The 14,794-nt window shown below is 49.4% G+C and overlaps 1 protein-coding gene and 3 non-coding genes across 4 annotated transcripts in view; 1 reads left to right on the top strand and 3 right to left on the bottom strand.

The window, feature by feature from the left end:
• The window catches only part of LOC144114524 (uncharacterized), a 49,945-nt gene that overhangs the window by 15,879 nt on the left and 19,272 nt on the right, over positions 1-14,794 (top strand). The gene's annotated exons all lie outside the window — the stretch shown is intronic.
• Positions 2,495-2,566, bottom strand: TRNAQ-UUG (transfer RNA glutamine (anticodon UUG)). The gene has a single exon. It is a non-coding gene; the product is annotated as a tRNA-Gln (tRNA).
• On the bottom strand, positions 2,613-2,684 carry TRNAQ-UUG (transfer RNA glutamine (anticodon UUG)). Its single transcript has one exon. It is a non-coding gene; the product is annotated as a tRNA-Gln (tRNA).
• On the bottom strand, positions 2,845-2,916 carry TRNAQ-UUG (transfer RNA glutamine (anticodon UUG)). Its single transcript has one exon. It is a non-coding gene; the product is annotated as a tRNA-Gln (tRNA).

The raw sequence follows: 14,794 nt of genomic DNA, 5'->3' as shown, positions 1-14,794 counted from the left end.
ACTGTATGGACGGCGACAATTCTGATAGGCTGGAGGAGGCCTGGAATCAACATCGGAACGAGATGAAGAGGAAACGAATCGCCCAGGAAACAGACGAACAGCGCGCCGGACGACTGGTTAACGCCGCCGTGAATATGGCGCCGGGAGAGAGGCACGTTTAACGTCCGGTGTCTGGACCGCTAGCAGCAGCGACAGCAGCCGGAGGAGAGACCTGAGTCCTGCTTCACTGAAGACGGCCCGTGATGAACGATGGAATGCGACCAAGAGATTTCAGCGGCGGGCTCAAGAAACCGAAGAACAACGTGCCGTTAGCCTAGAGAATAGGCGTAAGAGTGACGCGACCCGTTCAATCCTTGGATAGCCTCGGTGCTGAAATCAAACATGGACCTACAGGTCATACTGGACGTTTATGCCTGTGTTTCATACGTTGTGGAATATGTGAACAAGGCCAAGAGGTGTCGCCTCGCGGGGCCTGTATATATATATATATATATATATATATATATATATATATATATATATATATATATATATATATATATATATATATATATATATATATATATATATATATATATATAGCGCCGCGCCTTTCCTCAAATTGCAACTTTCAGTTTTCTCTTCTTTCACTCCCTCCTTTATCCCTTCCTTTACGGCACGGATCGGGTGTCCACTGAGATATGTGAGACGGTTACTCTGTCATTTCCTTTCCTCATAAACCAAACAAAACAAGTGAGCCGACGGCGTTCATAGAATTCATTTGCGTTGACAACTTTGCATAGGCAAAGTTCAGCGGTAGAACTTCAAGCCTGACGTGTGGTCTGCACGGCGTCCAGCACTTCATGTTCCAGGGAAAAAAAAAGCAGAGTGGTCTGTGGAGTTTACCTGTAGAGAAAGCAAACGCAAGAAGCTACATCTGCAGCTAAAAAAGCCTGCAGCGTCCATGCGGCCAGTATCTACAGTGGATCGTGCGCCCCCATTCTCGCGACCCGCAGCTAACCGAGAATTCCTAACCTACCAGGGGACACTCCGCGCCATTCGGCCTCCGTCTATGCGGGTTTGTCTTCACGCGGTAAAGAAAATGAATGCTGCCGCGGCGGCGGCACCGACGCAGCAGGAGACAGCTGCCGCAAGAGCTGGAGGTACTCGGACAGCCGATCCAACACCATCGTCTCCACTCCCAACACCTCTCTCTATATATGGTTACATAATAAATGTTTTCACCAGAACCAAGAGCTGGACGCGGAAAGCGGAAGAACGATTGCACGCGGCAAGCCATTCCGACAGCGCATCATCTGCGGCACCTAAAGCGGCGACATCTCGCGCTACTCGCTACGATTTGATCGTACCGAGCAGAAGTGAGCAGTTGGCAGAGGCTGCGAGTTAGATAAGGCGCGCATGCTCATGGATAGGTCTCGACACCAGGCAGCTTTTCCACTAGATGGCGCTGACCCGCGCTTTTTAACCGGAGCCTTAGACAATTTTATTCTGTCCGCGACTGTACATTAGCGTGCGTATACGGTTATGGTACACAGACAGCATCGATTTGTGCTCTTTTCTATCCATATCTGTGTACGGCGCGAGCGGTGGCGTGGTGGCCGGGCAGTGTGTGGTAAAGCGAGAAACAGCAGCGGCGCGGCGATTCCGCTTCGCCCAGGCATCAACAGATGAGAACAGGTCCATGTTTTCCTGTGAGCAAATCCGCTTCGATAGCCAGATTTTAGGACACGTGAGAACGCGCCCAAACATTTGCATAACGGCCGCCGCAGCTCGGCGACTAGAGAAACCCTCATTGTGTGGCGCTATCTGTTCGCGTTCGAGAGAAGCGCAAAAAGGAGCGAACAAGATCTGGCCGCGTCGCCGTGCACAGTGTCAGCACCTGAACATATTCTTACATCGTGGTCTGGATGCGCCCGGCGGCCGCTTGTGGTAGACAGTTGACATAGGCTGCGGCTTACTGTAGGACCAGAAATAAAAACGAACATTGGTTTTGGGGGAAAGGAAATGACACTATAGCTGTTTCACATATCGGTGGACACCTGAGCCGCGCCATAAGGGAAGGGATAAAAGAGGGAGTGAAAGAGGAAAGAGGTGCCGTAGTGGAGGGCTGCGGAAGTAATTTCGACCACCTGGGGATCTTTAACGTGCACTGACATCGAACAGCACACGGGCTTCTTAGCGTTTCGCCTCCATCGAAACGCAGCCGGCGCGGTCCCATTTGGGCACCGTATGCACTGCAACAGGTCATCAGTGGACGCTGCGTTTCTACCGGGTTTCTTGCGTGCCATACGTGATTAATTTTGGCTTTGTGCTCAAAAAAGGGCTGCATTTCATCGCCCTGCAGCGCTCCAAAGCTGACTTCCACCTCGGGTGACTGTTTGGCTCTGAAAATAATTTTCTTCTGTTTAGAACTCACTATTTATATGCATTTTGGAAAGCATTCGCTCAAACAACCTAAATCTGGCAAAAAAAGGAGAACGAAAAAAAAACACGCTGGTGCCACCGAGATTCGAACTCGGATTGCTGGATTCAAAGTCCAGAGTGCTAACCATTACACCATGAGACCAAACTCCGAAGCCGCGGTTCGAACCCGGGAACGGAAAAAAAACCGCTGGTCCCACCGAGATTCGAACTCGGATCGCTGGATTCAAAGCCCAAAGTGCTAATCATTACACCACGAGACCAAACTCCGACGCCGGCGTTCGCACCCCGGAACGAAAAAAAAACCCTGGTCCCACCGAGATTCGAACTCGGATTGCTGGATTCAAAGTCCTGAGTCTAAGCATTACACCATGAGACCAATCTCCGACGCCGGGGTTAGAACCCGGGAACGAAAAAAAGCCTTCGCCCCACCGAGATTCGAACTCGGATTGCTGGATTCAAAGTCCAGAGTGCTAACCATTACACCATGAGACGAAACTCCAGCGCCGGGGTTCGAACCCGGGTCTCCTGGCTGAAAGCCAGGTATGCTAGCCACTAGACCACGCCGGCACTTTTTTTTTCTTTATTGCATGGAAGAACTTCTGTAGAAAGGAGGAAACTTCAATCAGACTAGTTCGCGTCTCAAGTTACCGGGCTGCTTAATATGAGCCCCCCATAGCCCTAACTCACCACTGCATCCCCATCAAAACATCAAAATTCAGGGAGGCACACACAAGCATCTAGGCACGGCAGCCAGCTTGGAGGTTCGTCGCGAGCAGCATATACACTCCTCACCAACGAACACTGTTCCCGAAACACAGATTTGGACGATCTTGGTGGCTCGGCATGTCTGTCCATCATACGGCTTTTCCAAAGACTGAATAGTCCCATCAACACAAACACGTCATAAGGCACAACAGAGCTTTTGTCAACAGGCAGAAATCTAATAGTGTATGGTGTAATTTCAATGTCCTTCTTAAGAGTTCGTTGTAGTATGTCCCAAAAGAACATGGCATCACGGCACAGGATGAAGCAATGATCAATTGTCTCAGGCACGTTACACAGACGACAATTCACATTCCAGGGTACAAACATCCCCTTGTCATTAAGAAATGTCTTGACAGGCAGCGTCGCTGTGTGTAGTTTGAAAAAGAACGTTTTAGCGGCTGCCTGAATGCACATCCGCCTAACACGCTTTAGAACACTGATGTCGAAAGACCTCAGATAAGGCTGCCGATACAATGGTGTAGGGAACAAAGACTCAGTGAGAGCCTGGGTCATCTGCTTTCTCGAGAGGCTATACAGGTAATCTAAAGAGAAGCGCACAGTGAGAAAATTGAAAGTGTCAGCAACCTCCTTAAGAAATCCCCATAAAGTCCCCTCACGAGCCTGCACAGTCGATGCGAATAAGTAAGGCAAATGAAAAACTAAGCCGCCTAATGAGCACAGCTACCAGAAACGGGTCGTTTGCCGATTTGAAAAAGAAAAAACGGGAAACGAGTTGATGCACGAACAGGTGAACAAGGCCCACTCCACCACCCTCTAAGGGAAGGAACAAGTTGTCACGCCTCATCGGCTCCCATTGAGAGCGCCAAACGAATGCTGCAAATATTCTATGTATTGCTTGCACCTTCCTCCTCGCACAATGCAGGACTTGAAGGACATACGCGAGCTTTGCAAACAAAAAAATGTTTCAGACCTGTGCCCTCGCAAACACTGAGAGTTCCCTACCCATCCAAGCCTGTGTTTGCCGCCGTAGAGTTACAGTTTGTGAATCCCAGTAGGCTGTACTGTTGCGAACTTGGTGCAGCGGAACGCCTAGGTACTCAAGAGGGCTACAGTTCCGGCATATACCACCGAAATGGCTTGGCCTAGTTCCCCAATGACCCAACCAAAAGCCTTTGGATTTCTCTAAATTAAGAGCCGCGCCTGATACATCGCAGAACTGTTTAGTCAAGTTTAGAGCCTCGAGTACACTCTTTTTGTCAGAACAAAAGAGGGCGACATCATCAGCGTAAGCTAAAACTTTAACTTCACATTGAGCCAGAGAGAAACCGCGGATAGCTGCGCTGTTAATTATACTGAGACAGCGGGGTTCCAGATATAGGGCAAACAACAATGGAGACAGTGGACATCCTTGACGAACAGATGCTTCTAGTGGTACTGGTTTCGTTAGCTCCTGATTAACAATAACCCTTGTATAGGAGTTCTTATAGCACAGCCTTATGCCTTTGAGCAAGACGTCACCAATATTTGCATACTCCAAGACCGCGAACAAGAAATCGTGCCGAACTTTATCAAACGCCTTAGCCAAGTCAATTTGAATCAGAGCTACTTGGCCTATCTCATCTGATACTGTCTCTAATACTGAACGTGCAATATGGATATGTGTTTGAATACTGCGGCCTCTAATACCACAGACCTGATGCGGACCTATCAAGTCCATAATGACGAGCTGCAGACGACTGCTAAGAACCTTGGCAAAAATTTTGTAATCAACATTGCAAAGGGAAATTGGACGATATCCCTCAACAGTTTTCAACCGATTAGTATCTTTGCTTTTGGGAATTAATATTGTGTGCCCAGAATAAAAAGTGGGAGGCAGGACACCCACATCATAAGATGCTTTGAAAACTTCCATCAAAACAGGCACTAGGCAAGGCGAAAATGTTTATAGAATTCGCTAGAAATACCATCTGGCCCAGGAGATTTCTGGCTCTGCAGGGCAGAAATGGCTGATTGAATTTCATCCAAAGTGATAGGTCCCTTCACTATAGCACACTTCTCATCATCAAGTCGAGGGAAGTTTCCAAGCAAGGAACTGTAATCGAAACCCTGACTTGGATCTTCGCAACTGCCAAACTGCTTCCGATAATAGTCGAAGAAAGCAGCAGGAATACCAGGCGCATCACTGTATGTGCAATCACCATACTGAATTTCTAATATTTCCTTCGCAAGTGCATTCTCTCTTTCATCACTCAGGGCCCGACGAGAAGGTTGCTCATCAAGAAACCTTCGGGACCTAGATCGTATCAAGGCCCCCTTATATTCCGGCACACAGGAATTTTGTGATTTCGGGAGATTAATGAGCGGTCAAAACATATCCGAAGAAAACTAAAAAGAAACGCACATCTACGCTGGATAAAGCAGGATCGCTGAATTCTGAGTCCACGGTACGTATTCCGAGTTTGTGTCATAATAAAAAGTGTGAGAATCTGCCGCAGCGAACACAGCTGGTTTTTCGATACACCGGAAGCGGATGTCGGTTCGGTTGTGACTGTGAGCGGCGGCAGATGTCACTGCGTTGCGGTCGCGGCAGCGAAATGTCCAGCGGCGCCACAGAGCGGCGCTGTTGCTCTCTGACGAAAAATGGAACACGGCCAACGCGAGAAAAGAAATTTCCAGCCACGAGTTTATTTGCGCATCGAATTCCGCTGTAAAAGGGTAATTAAAAGCTGTCTTGTTTACGCAGTGGACTTTAATAAATAGAAGAAATAGTTCGGGTACTTTTTTTTGCGCCGTAAACGCCGGAGGTGTTGTAAAAGAAGAATTAGATATTGTGCGCAACTACACATGGATTTGCAGTGACAGAAGGCGCCCGCTACAGCATCGATCGCCGATGGTTAATAGAAGGCAGCTAGCCTGCACGCACAACACGGCGTTTTACATTCATCTAGAGGGTGAAAGGGAACGGAGAGGTAAAAATTGAGACACTTTGGAATTTCTTGAGTGTGTTCGGCGAAAGCCTGTGGCCATTCGACTGCATGACTATGCCCATGCCATTTTTTTAACGCGAAAGGTTTATTGACGAAAGAAGAAGGCGCCGACCAAAAGAAAAGAAGGGATGACGTTGAAACGTCATCCCATCTTTACTTTTGGTCGGCGCCTTCTTCTTTCGTCATGTACATCCCGACCAGACGGGTTTCCGTCAGACTCTAGATTTCAAAGGTTTATTCGTGATTTTGGGGGTAGTGGTTTTTTACTAAAATAATAGTAAAACGGAAGGAAAAAAATTTTGCTCACCCCGGCATCTGACATCGATACTGAAGCAACTGAGCCGAGGCAGCGGAAATAAAGGATATCAGGCAGAAAGGAGAAATGAATTGAAAGAGGTGAGGGGACACGACCGCAAACACGCGATTTCGCCGTGGCGGTACTCCATCGAGGCACGTGACGTCACAACGCGCGCCTCGCCGCCGCCGCCGTTTGGTAGGACGGGACACCGCATTCCTCGACGTTGCGCTCGGCTCCGCTCGCTTCGACAGCTGCGTCGCATGCGTGATAAGATGTCACAGGATTGAAAAGGAGAGCTGGAATGCGCCGCAACCACAGTTGAGGTGACGGTATGGACGGCGACAATTCTGATAGGCTGGAGAAGGCCTGGAATCAACATCGGAACGAGATGAAGAGGAAACGAATTGCCCAGGAAACAGACGAACAGCGCGCCGGACGACTGGTTAACGCCGCCGTGAATATGGCGCCGGGAGAGAGGCACGTTTAACGTCCGGTGTCTCGACCGCTAGCAGCAGCGAGAGCAGCCGGAGGAGAGACCTGAGTCCTGCTTCACTGAAGACGGCCCGTGATGAACGATGGAATGCGACCAAGAGATTTCAGCGGCGGGCTCAAGAAACCGAAGAACAACGTGCCGTTAGCCTAGAGAATAGGCGTAAGAGTGACGTGACCCGTTCAATCCTTGGATAGCCTCGTTGCTGAAATCAAACATGGACCTACAGGTCATACTGGACGTTTATGCCTGTGTTTCATACGTTGTGGAATATGTGAACAAGGCCAAGAGGTGTCGCCTCGCGGGGCCTGTATATATATATATATATATATATATATATATATATATATATATATATATATATATATATATATATATAAATATAGCGCCGCGCCTTTCCTCAAATTGCAACTTTCAGTTTTCTCTTCTTTCACTCCCTCCTTTATCCTCTCCTTTACGGCACGGATCGGGTGTCCACTGAGATATGGGAGACGGTTACTCTGTCATTTCCTTTCCTCAAAAACCAAACAAAACAAGTGAGCCGACGGCGTTCATAGAATTCATTTGCGTTGACAACTTTGCATAGGCAAAGTTGAGCGGTAGAACTTCAAGCCTGACGTGTGGTTTGCACGGCGTCCAGCACTTCATGTTCCAGGGGAAAAAAAGCAGAGTGGTCTGTGGAGTTTACCTGTAGAGAAAGCAAACGCAAGAAGCTACATCTGCAGCTAAAAAAGCCTGCAGCATCCGTGCGGCCAGTATCTACAGTGGATCGTGCGCCCTCATTCTCGCGACCCGCAGCTAACCGAGAATTCCTAACCTACCAGGGGACACGCCGCGCCATTCGGCCTCCGTCTATGCGGGTTTGTCTTCACGCGGTAGAAAAAATGAATGCTGCCGCGGCGGCGGCACCGACGCAGAAGGAGACAGCTGCCGCAAGAGCTGGAGGCACTCGGACAGCCGATCCAACACCATCGTCTCCACTCCCAACACCTCTCTCTATATATGGTTACATAATAAATGTTTTCACCAGAACCAAGAGCTGGACGCGGAAAGCGGAAGAACGATTGCACGCGGCAAGCCATTCCGACAGCGCATCATCCGCGGCACCTAAAGCGGCGACATCTCGCGCTACTCGCTACGATTTGATCGTACCGAGCAGAAGTGAGCAGTTGGCAGAGGCTGCGAGTTAGATAAGGCGCGCATGCTCATGGATAGGTCTCGACACCTGGCAACTTTTCCACTAGATGGCGCTGACCCGCGCTTTTTAACCGGAGCCTTAGACAATTTTATTCTGTCCGCGACTGTACGTAAGCGTGCGTATACGGTTATGGTACACAGACAGCGTCGATTTGTGCTTTTTTCTATCCATATCTGTGTACGGCGCGAGCGGTGGCGTGGTGGCCGGGAAGTGTGTGGTAAAGCGAGAAACAGCAGCGGCGCGGCGATTCCGCTTCGCCCAGGCATCAACAGATGAGAACAGGTCCATGTTTTCCGGTGAGCGAATCCGCTTCGATAGCCAGATTTTAGGACACGTGAGTACGCGCCCAAACATTTGCATAACGGCCTCCGCAGCTCGGCGACTAGAGAAACCCTCATTGTGTAGCGCTATCTGTTCGCGTTCGAGAGAAGCCCAAAAAGGAGCGAACAAGATCTGGCCGCGCCGCCGTGTACAGTGTCAGCACCTGAAGATATTCTTATACCGTGGTCTTGATGCGCCTGGCGGCCGCTTGTGGTGGACAGTTGACATAGGCTGTGGCTTACTGTAGGAGCCGAAATAAATAAATAAAATATGGTTTTTGGGGAAAGGAAATGGCGCAGTATCTGTCTCATATATCGTTGGACACCTGAAGCGCGCCGTAAGAGAAGGGACAAAAGAGGGAGTGAAAAAAGAAGGGAAGAAGGAGGTGCCGTAGTGGACGGCTCCGGAATAATGTCCACCACCTGGGGAACTTTAACGGGCACTGACATCGCAGAGCACACGGGCGCCTTAGCGTTTTTCCACCATAAAACCGCCGCCACCGCGGTCGGGTTCGACCGCGGCGTAATAATAATAATTGATTTTTTGGGGAAAGGAAATGGCGCAGTATCTGTCTCACATATCGTTGGACACCTGAACCGGCCGTAAGGGAAGGGATAAAGGAGGGAGTGAAAGAAGATAGGATAGGATAGGAAAACTTTTATTATCCAACAGAAAGAGGGTAGCCAGAGGGCTCCCCGCCTAGACGACGGCCGAAAGGTCTTGACTCTCGGCGGTGGCTTCGGCCAGTCGGACGAGTTGTAACTGAGTCGCCGGGTCGGAGCTCAGTAGTAAGGTCTCCCATTGATCTTTTGTGTTAATACCTCGTCCCTCCCGGGGAGCATGAGGACATTCCCATAGTATGTGGTCCAAGGTGGCCCTAAGTTCGCAGTTCGCGCATTTTTCTGAAAATTGCCCTGGGTACATAAGACTCCAGAGGGCCGGGTTTGGAAATGTGTAAGTTTGTAACCGGCGCCAGTTGATGGCTTGGTATCTGGACAAGGATCTATCCGCTGGAGGAAGTCTAGCTCGTTGCAAACGATAGTGTTGTGTAATTTCTCTGTAGGTCACCATGCGATCCCTGTCTGTAAAGACCACCTCGCTCGGGTCCGCCCGGAAAGAAAAGCCTCGGGCGAACTCGTGGGCCATCTCATTACCAGGCAGGGATGCATGTGCTGGTGTCCAGACTAGCGTAATTTTCCGGTCTATTACATGACGGCTTAGAATTGTATTCGTTAGAGGGGAGACCCGGCCCCTGCTGAAATTTAGTATGGCAACTTTGGAGTCACTGATGATGTATCTCGCTTTTGTGCCTACACAAGCCAGTGCTATGGCAGCTTCCTCTGCAGTCTCTGGGTTACCCGAGAGTATGGAGGCACTTATTTTGAGGAGTTGTTTATTATTGACGACCGCGACGGTCATCGTGTTCTTACCATACTCAGCGGCATCCACGTAGACCACGTCCTCGTCTTTGTAGGAGCGGAAGCGTTTCTCTAGCGCCTCTGCCCGCTTGGCCCGGCGCACTGAGTGATGAATAGGATGCATATTTCTGGGTAATGGGGGTACAACTATATTGTCTCGAATTTTTCCGAGCATGTCAACTTTGGCGGTTGTTCTGTTATCTCGGCTAAGATTGAGTTTTTCTAGAATGGCCCTGCCGGTTGTGGTCCCGGCTAAGCGTTAGATTAGGGACGTTCTCACTGCTTCCGTAATTTCTTCCAGGGTATTATGCATTCCCAGCTCTAGGAGGCGGTGAGTGGATATACGGATGGGAAATCCTAGAGCTTGTTTCGTGCATCGCCTTATAATTCCATTTATCTTTTCCTTTTCTGAAACTTTAAGATCAAGGAAGGGGGCAGCATACGAGATACGGCTTACTACGAACGCCTGTACCAGGCGTAGGAGATTCTGCTCTTTCATGCCGTGTCTTCTGTTGGCAATCCGCTCTATGAGCCGCATAGTTTGTTGCGCGCAGTTTTCCATCTTAGTTATTGCATCACCGTTATACCCGTTGCTTTGTATAATCATTCCTAAAATTCTGATTTTTTCAACATGAGGAATCTCCGCCCCTTGAGTTTGTAATTTGATGTTAGGGATGGTTCTAGTTTGTCTTTGAAGCAGAGGTCTATAAAAAAGAAGTTCAGACTTCTGCGGCGAGAATTGCAAGCCCCTACGGCTGACATAGTTTTCGACCTCATTTATGGCCTTCTGTAGCGTACTTTCGATGTGCGCGTCGTGGCCACGGGTCATCCACATGGTGATATCGTCCGCACACATGCAGAAATTCAAGCCAGCTATCCCCTCCAGTCTCGTCGGGAGCCGTATCATGGCCACGTTGAAGAGAATAGGGGAAAGTACCGAACCCTGAGGGGTGCCTATTCTGCCCAAGCGTATGTCTTGAGACTGACTTTCACCAAAGTGGATGCGCGCTATCCTGTCCGAAAGGAAATTGGCAATGTAGTTGTATGTGCGCTCCCCGACATTTAAAAGAGCCAGGTTTTCTAGTATCGCCTCGTGTTTTACATTATCGAAAGTTTTAGTGAGATCAAGTCCCACTATTACTTTCGCATCCAGCGACTTAGTGTCTAATATGTCATGTGTGAGCTGTATCATGACATCTTGCGTGGAAAAATGCGATCTAAAACCTATCATCGAATGGGGGTATAAGTCGTTGTCTTCCATGAAATTGTTTAGTCGCGTTTGTATGACATGTTCCATCAGTTTTCCAACGCAGGAGGTGAGGGATATAGGCCTTAGATTTTCTAGATTGAGCGGTTTCCCTGGCTTAGGTATGAAAATTACCTTAGCGGTTTTCCATTGTTGGGGAATCTCACCCTTCTCCCAGCATTCTTGCATGAAATTGGTCAGCGCCGTTATAGATTTGTCATCTAGGTTTCTAAGCATTTTGTTGGTTACAACATCGGATCCGGGGGCTGATTTGGTTTTCAGTTTTAGTATTTCTGCTCGAACCTCGAATTCGTGAATAGGGGCGTCTAGTTCGCTGTTGGATTTACCCTCATAGCGCGGTAAGGTAGTTTTGGTGGCGGAGCCTATATATCGACAACGAATTGCATCGAGGAGTTCCTGCTCCGAACCTTCAAATTTATAACCTAATTTCTGTTAATTTTGTCGCTGTGTTAATTTGCTACCTTCTGGATCGAGGAGGTGCCGAAGGAGGTTCGATGTTTTGGCGAGGCCGATATTGCCTTCAAGCTGGTCGCACATTGTTTCCCAGTTCTGATCGCAGAGTCTAAGTGCATATACCTCAATCGCTTTGTTGTGGCGCGCTAGGCGTCTTCTGAGATTGCGATTCCACTTTTGTCTCTTTAATCGCTTTTCCATACTAGCTTTGGCCTCCCACATATGAAGAAGGCGGCTGTCTAGTACTTCAAGTTTCGCGTTGTTTTGTCGAGCGTTTTAGTCGCATTCTTGGCATCCCTGCGGAGTTCCTCCGCCCTGATTTCTGCCTTTCTCCCGTCCTGGTTACGAGCGTCGCGGAAAGCGTCCCATTCGATAATATGCGGGGAGCGCGTTTGGCGCTTGGCAGGGCCAACGTCAGTTTCCGTGACAAGTATGTAATTGTCAATTCCTAGGTTTAGCAAGGAGTTGGACCAATTAGCTGTACCCGCATTCTTCACCAGGGTGAGGTCTGGGGACGTGTCAGCGCACACGCTGTTACCCATTCTTGTGGGGGTAAGAGGATCCGTGAGTAGGGTGAAGCCCATTTGCTGTATGTCTAGCCATAGCTCTCTCCCCTTCGTACAGGGCCGCGGGTAGCCCCACGCAGGGTGGTGGGCATTGAAGTCACCTAGAATAACCAGTGCGTGCTTGTTGCCGATACGCATCACTTTCCTGAAGAGGGAGTCGAATTTAACTTTCTTTTGACTTGGAGTGCTATAAATATTCAGAATGAAAAGACTGCGTTGAGCCTTTGTGGCCGGAATAAGTTCGACGAGGACGTGCTCTATGTGGCGGATGCCCGTGTCATGTTCAATGGCCGTAATGTTCCTTCTAACGAATGTGGTAACATTAGGTTTGTCGCCTATGGCGTTAAAAGCTTGATAACCAATTAATTTTGACGCGCCTCCAGTCTCCTGGAGGGCGATAACCTCTGGGTGGACCTTCAGAGACGCAAGGAGCTGCTGGAGGATCGGCCTTTTCCGCCGATACCCCCGGCATTTCCATTGCCACAGCAAGTACTTGTTATTCTTTGTGTATATGGCCATGTTGAATTTGCTGAATGGTATGTTCCACAGTTTGCTGCCATATATTGATGGCTAAGAGCTCATTCCTGTGTCCTTGTGTTACGTCTGTGAGTCCCTGTATTGCGGAGAGAATCGACTGAATTTGGTTTTGCATGTTAGTTTCCAATGCCTGAAATTGCGCTTGTATTTTGGTATCCAGGGCCTGAATCTGGGTCTGAATGTTGGTCTCCAGTTTATGGCAGACTTCCTCCAGCGTAAGTTCGGGTTGTGCGCCCTCCAACGATTTTCTCTTGCTGGGTGATGGTAGGGATTTCTCCACCACCATCGTACTCTCCTGGGTATTATGTGGAGGTTTAAAGCCGGAGGTGTAAAGAAGAATTAGATATTGTACGCAACTACACATGGCTTTGTAGTGACAGAAGGCAGCCGCTACAGGCATCGATCGTCGATGGTAAATAGAAGGCAAGTAGCCTGCACGCACAACACGGCGTTTTACATTTATCTAGAGGGTGAAAGGGAACGGAGAGGTAAAAATTGAGACACTTTGGAATTTATTGGGTGTGTTCGGCGAAACCCTGTGGCCATTAGACCGACTATGCCCATCTCTTATTTTTTTAAAGCGAAAGCTTACTACGCCAGCCTACGAGCCATTGTGGCTGGTCGCGCTCTTCATCCGTATGCCATATGCCGTGGCCGACGAACGACCTTGAGCCGAAGTTGCGTAGCAACGCCGCAGCCGCGCTCCAACAGATGGCGCCGCTGTCGACGCCGTTGCCATCTCCGCTGGCTCCACCAGATGTGCTCCGCTGGTGTAGAGGGAGAGGAGGTTTCGGCTCGCGGCGGTGTTTGGTTTGGATTGGTTTTTTGGGGTTTAACATCCCAAAGCGACTCAGGCTATGAGAGACGCCGTAGTGAAGGGCTCCGGGATTTTCGATCACCTGGGGCTCTTTAACGTGCACTGACGTCGCACAGTACACGGGCCTCTAGATTTTCACCTCCATCGAAATTCGGCCGCCGCGGCCGGGATCGAAACCGTGTCTTTCGGTCCAGCAGCCGAGCGCCATAACCACTCAGCCACCGTGGCGGCCTCGTGGGGCATATATATATATATATATATATATATATATATATATATAGAGAGAGAGAGAGAGAGAGAGAGAACGCGAAAGATAGGCAACAACGACAGAACGAATCGAGGAAGAGAGATCGCGCTCAAGGAACACCAGAATAACCCGCCGCACGAGTGGAGAAGCGTCGTAACGAAGATGCGCCTAGAAGAAGTCGTGCCACGTCGCGGAGTGACTCTTCAACTGCGGAAGAGACCGGTTTGAGTTCTCGAGGGCGTCGGACTGAGATGCTGCGTAGCCGATGTGGTGAGGAAACGATCGAAGCTCTTGCATTTCAACTAGGGTTAACCAGAGCTAAACCACAGCCAATTTTTTTTTGCACATGTCACCCCAGTCGAATGGCCACAGATTTAGCCGAACACACTTTAGAATTTCCAAAGTGTCTCAATTTTTTCTGGCGTTTGGTATTGGGAAAACGGGCTTGCTTTGGTGCTTCTACGAACCGCTTGCCGTGGAATCACTGGGCCGCTTGGGAGCCATCCATCTCACTCGACTGCAACGAGACGTCTGACGAAGTAGCGTCGCCGCGCGTGCCGCTGACGAGCGCACTGGCTCCATCTGGAGCACCAGTGACGTTACTGTTGCTACGCGCAGCAATTTGAGTTTCTTGTTGGCAGTGGAAAGGGGGACACAGCGCGTGCATTTTCGGGTTCGAACCCGACCGCGGCGGCTGCGTTTCGATGGAGGCGAAACGCTAAGGCGCCCGTGTGCCGTGCAATGTCAGCGCACGTTAAAGATAATAATAATAATAATTGGTTTTCGGGGAAGGGAAATGGCGCAGTATCTGTCTCATATATCGTTGGACACCTGAACCACGCCGTAAGGGAAGGGATGAAGGAGGGAGTGAAAGAAGAAAGAGAGAAATAGGTGCCGTAGTGGAGGGCTCCAGCATAATTTCGACCACCTGACGATCTTTAACGTGCACTGACATTCTTGGAATCCCTGCGGAGTTCCTCCGCCCATTGTTCTATGTTTGTGATTTCTGCCTTTCTCCCGCCCCGGTTACGAGCGTCGCGGAAAG

Source organism: Amblyomma americanum, chromosome 1 (assembly GCF_052857255.1).
Source record: "Amblyomma americanum isolate KBUSLIRL-KWMA chromosome 1, ASM5285725v1, whole genome shotgun sequence".
In the NCBI taxonomy this organism is placed as follows: domain Eukaryota; kingdom Metazoa; phylum Arthropoda; class Arachnida; order Ixodida; family Ixodidae; genus Amblyomma; species Amblyomma americanum.
The sequence above is the reverse complement of the archived record's forward strand: the minus strand, read 5'-3'. Positions and strand labels throughout refer to the sequence as shown.